Consider the following 7,458-nt stretch of genomic DNA (forward strand, 5'->3'; position numbering starts at 1 on the left):
AGCCATCATTTGCATCTCAACTGATTCCTTGAACTTTGAAATCACTTGAAATCAAGTGCTTTGCTTTGTGGCTTATTTAGAAACTCCCAGGATCTCCTTTCCGGGTACTTGGTCTGTCCCCCATGAACCTACATAAACTTGATGCAAACAGCACCCACATTTCCATCTGCTTTGTTCAGTGTCTTGCTAAAGTCCTGCATAACATTTGGAAGATTGACAAGTCTTCCTCCAGCCAAGCCTACTTTGGAAGACCCCTGTGGATTTCATTTGCACAGGTGCAGCCCCAAGCACAGAGGAAGATTAACAGCACGTGTACCTTGAGCTCTCAGCCAAGCTCCGTGTAAGAGCTGAGAACTGCAGTGAGCGAGACACTAAAAACTGCAGGAGTTATTGCAGACAGGAGACTTTACAGAAGGACAGGGCTTGCACATATTATATATATGTTATTATGTATATAAGAGACTGTTAGTGGGAAGATTTAAAGGACTTCAGAAAGCTTTGGATCAGATCATACTTTTTTTTTTTAACTTTGGGTACAAAGCTTTTGCTAGTACAAGGTAAACTGGTTTAAGTATTTCCTGTGACTCATTGAAAAGTAAATGAGCTATTTAATGCAACTGCTATGTTCATTTCAAGGGATATAATCTAACGCCAGCTCAACTACACAGGCAGAATTGTATAAATCACTGCTGAGCTAGTAGCAACTGATAAGATAATTGCTAAAACGCCATTTACAGGAAAGTAGTCTGTGTGAAAAAGCAGTGTTGGATTGATGCTTATTTAATTGCTGTGTGACTTCAGTTCTGGACCCTTGTTTATTAACCTTACCTGTCTAATTTAAATAATGGAATGCTGTGTGCTTTTCTGTGTCACAGAGAATATTACCAGGTGCTGGTTTCAGTATAGAAGGAAATACTGAGATGCAGTTAACTGTGCAGTAACTCTGCTCCTAAAAATTAGAATTTTTGAGCTAAAAGTATGTTCCACTTTTAATGGAACACAGAAAAACTTATCATTGAATTTTTATACCTTCTACCACAGCCACAGAGTAATAATCATGAAATAAGAAAATGTTCCAAATATCCTTTAAAAATCCCTGGAAACCCAAACTGGGGACCCAAGGTGACAATGGCTTCTCTGGATTATTACAATGGGAGTTTGAAATTATTTTCTGCAATCTGCAGTCATAAAATGTAATCAGGTATGTATAAGAAGTCAGTTTGATACATCCTGGATACTATATAAAATGAAAACAGGAATGTCAAAAGCATTTTAATTTAAGCCTTGTCTCTCAAAGAAAAATTATAGAACTGCTTGCAAGTGGAATTACAAAATGCAGCCAAAGTTCTTAAAATGTAGGTGACTTGTAAATCAACAAAAAACTGTTCCCATGATTGCTAATTTTAGTGAAACATGAGCCACTAAAAACCTAGAAAAATGCCAAGGTCGTTGCCAATAGCTTTGATTAGCAATGAAAAAGGGACAAAAGAACAGGCTAATGGTAGGAGGACATAAAATATTCAGAAGGAGCTATTGATTTAAATGTGCTATTGCTAAAACTAGGTAGCAGTAGCTATTGTATGTTTCTGCCAATGTATTCACCACACTATTAGTATTTATCTGATTTTCCCAGTTGTCTCCTAAATGCTACTTATTCTTTATTTTTGGGATTTTAAAATTTCCTTTTCCTTTTTTTTTTTTTTTTTTGAATCTGGGTTTTAAAAACAGAATAAAATATGAGGATGAACACACCAACCTGTTTGCAAATCATTACACAGTAATTTATATTCCGGGGTTTAGGAATATGTAGAAGAGGGAGAAAATAATATGCATTAACCTAGGGACATTTTTTGTATTCCAGTTCCCAAGGAAAGGCATCAATGTGTAAATATATCCTAGGTGCAAGGCTGTGCATCTGTGAGCTGCAAGGATACATACCTTTACCAAACACTGGAGATTTCTCCAGCAAGACAAGCAACAAGAGATGGGAAGTCCTTCCAGGAAGATAAGATAACCCTTTGAATGTTCACAGGGCTTGGACAGCAGGAAGGGGGAATTAGTAAAGAGAAGTAACCCCGAGCTTACCTCCTGACTGCTCTTCCTCTGCTCCATTCCAAAACTAGATGTTTTCAGCAGATATGTACACCTGCAAGATTTCACTGCCAGCTTGTACAACAGATGCCCATGCCAGGGACACCTGCACATCCTAAGGTGGCACAATGCTTCCAAGCACAAGGTTTAGCTGGAAAAGAGGTCATTCAAGGGTGTAGTTATTTCCCAGATAAGCACAGGCATGTTTGTCCTTCAGCCTCATGCCCTTCTGTGGGCAGTTACAAAACCAACGATGAAGTGAAAGTCACCTTTCTGATAGACTGAAACTCTTGACCATTACAGGACAAAATTAATCACTTCAGTGACTTCTTTAATTACTTCAGGGTTTAATTCTTTGCACAGATATGGAAGAATTAAGGACTATCTAATTTTATTCTTGAGGAAAAAAACAGTGGAAATTATAGACAAACTGAACTTTAGCAAGTGCCAACCCTATTTTTCACTGACTAAATCTGGTGTACAGTACAACTTCAAATAGGTTGTGTAATTATATTAAGTGCTGCAGAAAATCAGCTCAGATGTTTTACTAGTCACTATGAGGTTATGAACATAATGTTTTTATTAAAAAAGAAAAAATACCGATTTAATGTGAAATAAAATGAAAAATTTATTCTTTACAAACTGTGATGACTTCTAATTAGAATAGCACAATGAGTGCATAACACACCTTGGTGAGGGCTGGAACTGTCAACAGAAACCTTTAGGAGCTATTCTGCAAAACACTGTTAAAATTCAAGATTTTTCCAAGTGGAAAACATCACATGGGCACACATATATTTTCCTATGATAGTTTGTCTCCCTGGAATCTTACTAATGAGTTGTGATTGCAAGCTGAGTCATCTTTAGGGCCTAACATTTCAGCTGGTGTCAAGTAATTTGTAAATTGCTTTTGGAATCATCCAATGCAAACATTAGAAAAAACACACAGACCACATATCCTTATTATTCTTGGTAACTAAAGTGGAAACATCATGGAAGAAAACTACTGATAAGAGAAATTTAGTTGTTAGAGTTAGAGCTTACCAGAAAATTCATGGCAGCAGTTTCATAATCTGAAGATGCAGACAATTTCACTTGGGAGTGTAGGTACTGATTGCCAGGAGGAGGATGTTTTGTGTGATTTCAGAATCAAAGAAAATAAAGCAGTGTTTTAATCACCAACACCTTTAGAACCAAGATAAGCATTCTCATTAAAGTGAGGGGGACTTAATGCATTAATAAGTCTGTGACTCAGTGAATCTCTCAGATAATTATCTACAATTCTACATGGCATTTTGAGCCTTTACTTTGTAACCTCTAAACTTGGGGCTCTGAGGATTTTTTGCATGCTTAGGCTGTGCCATAATGATGATGGTAGGGTCTTTGTGGTGTGCTGAAATAAAAAAGTCAATGTACTTAAAGAAAATAAATATAAATAGAAAATACTAACATAGGAGTGGATTTAAGCACTGGAGAAAGTAGTATAAAAATAGTTTCACACTATCAGTGATGCAGATGTGATGGGCTGTCCTGTAGATTATAAAATAATTATTTTTTAACTCTAGGTATTTTTAGCATCCATTTTTTCCTGAGAGTGATATGACAGGTACATGATGTAGAAATCAATGAGGAAGCAAAATACTCCTTTGCCATCACTGGCTGATTTGCAGTTGTGGCACAGAGACTGATGTGGTGAGAGTAGACATGGAAAAACTTCTTCAGGAATAAGATCAGTGGTGCTTTAGTGTGGTATATTAAAATGTGGGTGCATGTACAGAAGTAGATGAAAGGTGTTTCATTTTCATATGAAAAAAGTCTGCAAACATGTTCCTGCATATTGCCTTGACTTTTAAGTAAAAGCAAAATTAAGAAATGATGAGATTTGTTTGATTTCAGAAGGAATGTTCTGTGGTGTTCATACAGTACAGTCACATGTAAAGAGTTACATGGGCATCAGCCAGTGAAGCATGCATGCAGACATGAAGCAAATAAAAGTTTCAGCTTTCCCATGGATCACTCCCTGAAAAAGATGATGATGGATATGATGATTTGCTCCTAGATGCACCAAGGGAAAGTGGTCCACAGACCATGACACTGTGCTCAGGTAGCTTAGAGATTCACAGTGATAAGTTTTTGGCCTGCATATCCCTAATAGCAACTGAAGTCCCAGACAGGATGTACTTAGGAAAACACATGGCCAAGCTTCTCAACAAGCTGTGCAGAGCTGACATTTTTTGATGAGACTAAATTTATATATTCAGACATGTGGTGTCATTTCTGGTGGTGTCCTGTGCAGAGCCAGGAGCCAGAATTGACAAACCTTGTGCGTCCCTTCCAGCTCAGGATATCTATGATTCTATTCTATTCCTTTCTGGCTCAGCAGAGACCTTTTACCTGCCTGATGATGCAGAGCACACTCATCTTTATCCCATAGACTGAATGGCGTGGTGAAGCCAGCTAGAATGCATAGAATGCAGAGGACAAAATTCTGTCTCTGTTCTGGGCAGCACTGTCACCTGCCTGTGCCGGACTCCCATTCCTCTCCAAATTATCTTAAGACATGTTCCTGTCCTTTGCCCTTTGCTCTCACCAGTGCCATGCTTCTCAGAGGTGCAGTTAGAGGCAGAACAGTCCTTGCATGCAGAAATTCAATCGAGGTGATCACTGCCTGGCACTCAGGATTCCCTACAACGTGATTCATGCTGCAGAGTTACATCTTTTCCTTTATCAGCTGTTCCCACCCTGAAGGGCATGAAATAGGAGTTAAAACTGTTGTTTGTTTGTTTTCCAAACAAAATAGCATGGATGCGCAAAGTATTTTGTGGGAAACGTTTGCTCAAGAAAATCAGATATTTTTCAGGATACTGCAAGCCTAAACAATTACTTGTTTTGACTGAAAGATTTTGGGGATAATGAAAAGGTATTTCTACTTTTTAAATTATTTTGTGAATAGTTCTGATGTTCTAAGATATGGACTAGCAAGTTTCTCTCCCAATATCTACCAAATAATGCAGAACAGAAAAAAAAAATTGAAAAAAACCTCATTAATTTGGACACAAATGAATTCACCTCAAAAAGAGGACATAATCTTTGTGTGTGTATCCACCTGAATAAACAGTAGCCATTTTGCAGAAATCTCTATGGGATTGTCCAGGGAATTTGCTGTAACTTGTGGTTAATCATTGATCATCTTCCTATGCAAAACTGCAAATCGTATGACTTGGTGAGTAACATATAGGAGAAGAATGTGATAAGTAAATATTTAGCCACTAGCTTATTATTTCCATTCATATCATGTAGAGCAAACAGACTGTGTACCAACTGCCACTTCCTTAATAAGGAAAAAAGCTAGTAATGCCAATAAAAGGTGATTTTTATTGTAGAATAGGTTGCGTATTTTTCAATATGAAGCTTCACTTATTATATGAAGCTTATTATATCAATATGAAGCTTATTATTTAAATATGAAGCTTTAGCTTCACTTATTATATAAGGACTTTTCTACTACTCTGTAGTTTAGGCATTGCTTTTGTTTGCAGTACAGTTTGTATATTTTTTTTGAAGTGTATTGGAAAAATACTGTGAAGGACTTGCCTTGAAAAATAAGTGAGGACTTTAGAACTACCTCCAAATACATAAAAATTAGTGCCTGAAAAATGTTCTGAGCACTTTACCTTTGTATGTTTCCTGTTAAATGTTGTTTCCAGTATACAATCTGTGTGCTTTAAAATGTTACATGCTGTTATTATGAAAACAAAGAGGTCTAAAATGATCTCATTGCATGATTTATAATTATAAATGTAACCACAGATGCTTCATTTTCTGAAGATCCTCCTGAGAATCAAAACACAAGAAGCTGACCTTAGCACCTGCCCCCAACCACAGCCTTGGAAATATGTGTCATTATATAATCAACATGAGCAAGCCTTTTAGTCAAAATTGGGAACACCCAAAGAGGCTGTGCACACTCAGATGGAAAGACAAAGAGCACAAGTATTGGTGTGTTATAAAACACACACAGTGCAATTTTTACATAGATCAAAAGGCTGAAAATACTCTTTTAAGTAACTTCAGCTGTAACCTAAACTTATTTTACAGTAGAATGTAACTGTAGATATATTCTGATTTACAGTGTTCTATTTTACAGAGTCTATAGTCTAACAGAGTCTATAGTGTAACAGAGTATATAGTCTAACATACAGCAACAGGAAAATCAAGAATGCACTTTTCATGATTAATCAGTGTTTAATAATTATCCTTCCTTTTTTCTCCTGTTTTAAAGCTCTCAGACATCTGGGCAGTCAACTGGAATAAGTTTTTAGACATATGTGACTAATCATTAATCGCCATTATTAGTGAAGAGCCAATAGTCAAATCAGATTCACTTTGGGAAAAAAAAAAACAACAAAACAACAAAACAAAACAAAACAAAACAAAACAAAAACCAAAAAAAAACACAAAAACCAAGAACAACCCAAAATTTATTTCCTAAAGTCTTTGGCGCAAGATTAAGGATAGCAAAATATGGTGAACCTGTGACTTATTCACAGGCACCTTTCTACCTATGTGAATCATTCACAGGTAGGAAGAAGATTTTTTTGGCCATAAATGCAGCCTCATAAATCTCATAAAAGCCCATAAGCTCATAAAAGAACCTCCCAGGTGGACTCAACTGTAAGAGCAGTATCCTGTGTGTTCAGCAGTCACCTCAATCCACTTGGCTTAGCTCAGTGGGAGTGTGAGCCCTCCCAGGTGGGGAAAGAGCTGCATCCTGGTCTGACCAGGAGTGCAGCTGACCTGCCTAAAATCTGCTGGACTAAACATCATCCTCAAGTTCAAGCATCAGCTGATGACTACCTACCTTCAGTTTAACTAGTGCTTAACAAGAGATACTGCCTGGTGAATGAGAACAGTGCCAGGGAAACATTTGAGCTGTAACTTTAGATAAGAGAGCATGAAAGGTAAGCAAAACTGGCAAAGAAAGGCCAGAAAGATATAGGTTAAGGTCACATGATAAGACCAGTAATAGCACAAAGCCAGTTATTGGGTGGCCTGCCCAAGGTGAAAAGATTTCCCACCACCTTTCCAGAGAGAATTTTAAAATAAATCCGTCAGTACTAAGCTGGAATGGTGTTTGGGTTTTCTTGGAACCAGACTGGTACTTAATTTCCCATATCCCCAACTCCATTACACTGTGTTAGCTTTTCATTTCCTTGGGCTGGCCTAAAAACATAGAGGTGATTAGTTTCTTTCAAACTGTTAGCTGAATGCATGTCTTAATGGAATAAAAGTGTTGTAGACTTGGGATACTTTAGGCTGAAGTATTGGTTTTCTTACAATATTTCTTCCTGAAATGTCACTTTTATG

Source organism: Anomalospiza imberbis, chromosome 2 (assembly GCF_031753505.1).
Source record: "Anomalospiza imberbis isolate Cuckoo-Finch-1a 21T00152 chromosome 2, ASM3175350v1, whole genome shotgun sequence".
Lineage (NCBI taxonomy): Eukaryota > Metazoa > Chordata > Aves > Passeriformes > Viduidae > Anomalospiza > Anomalospiza imberbis.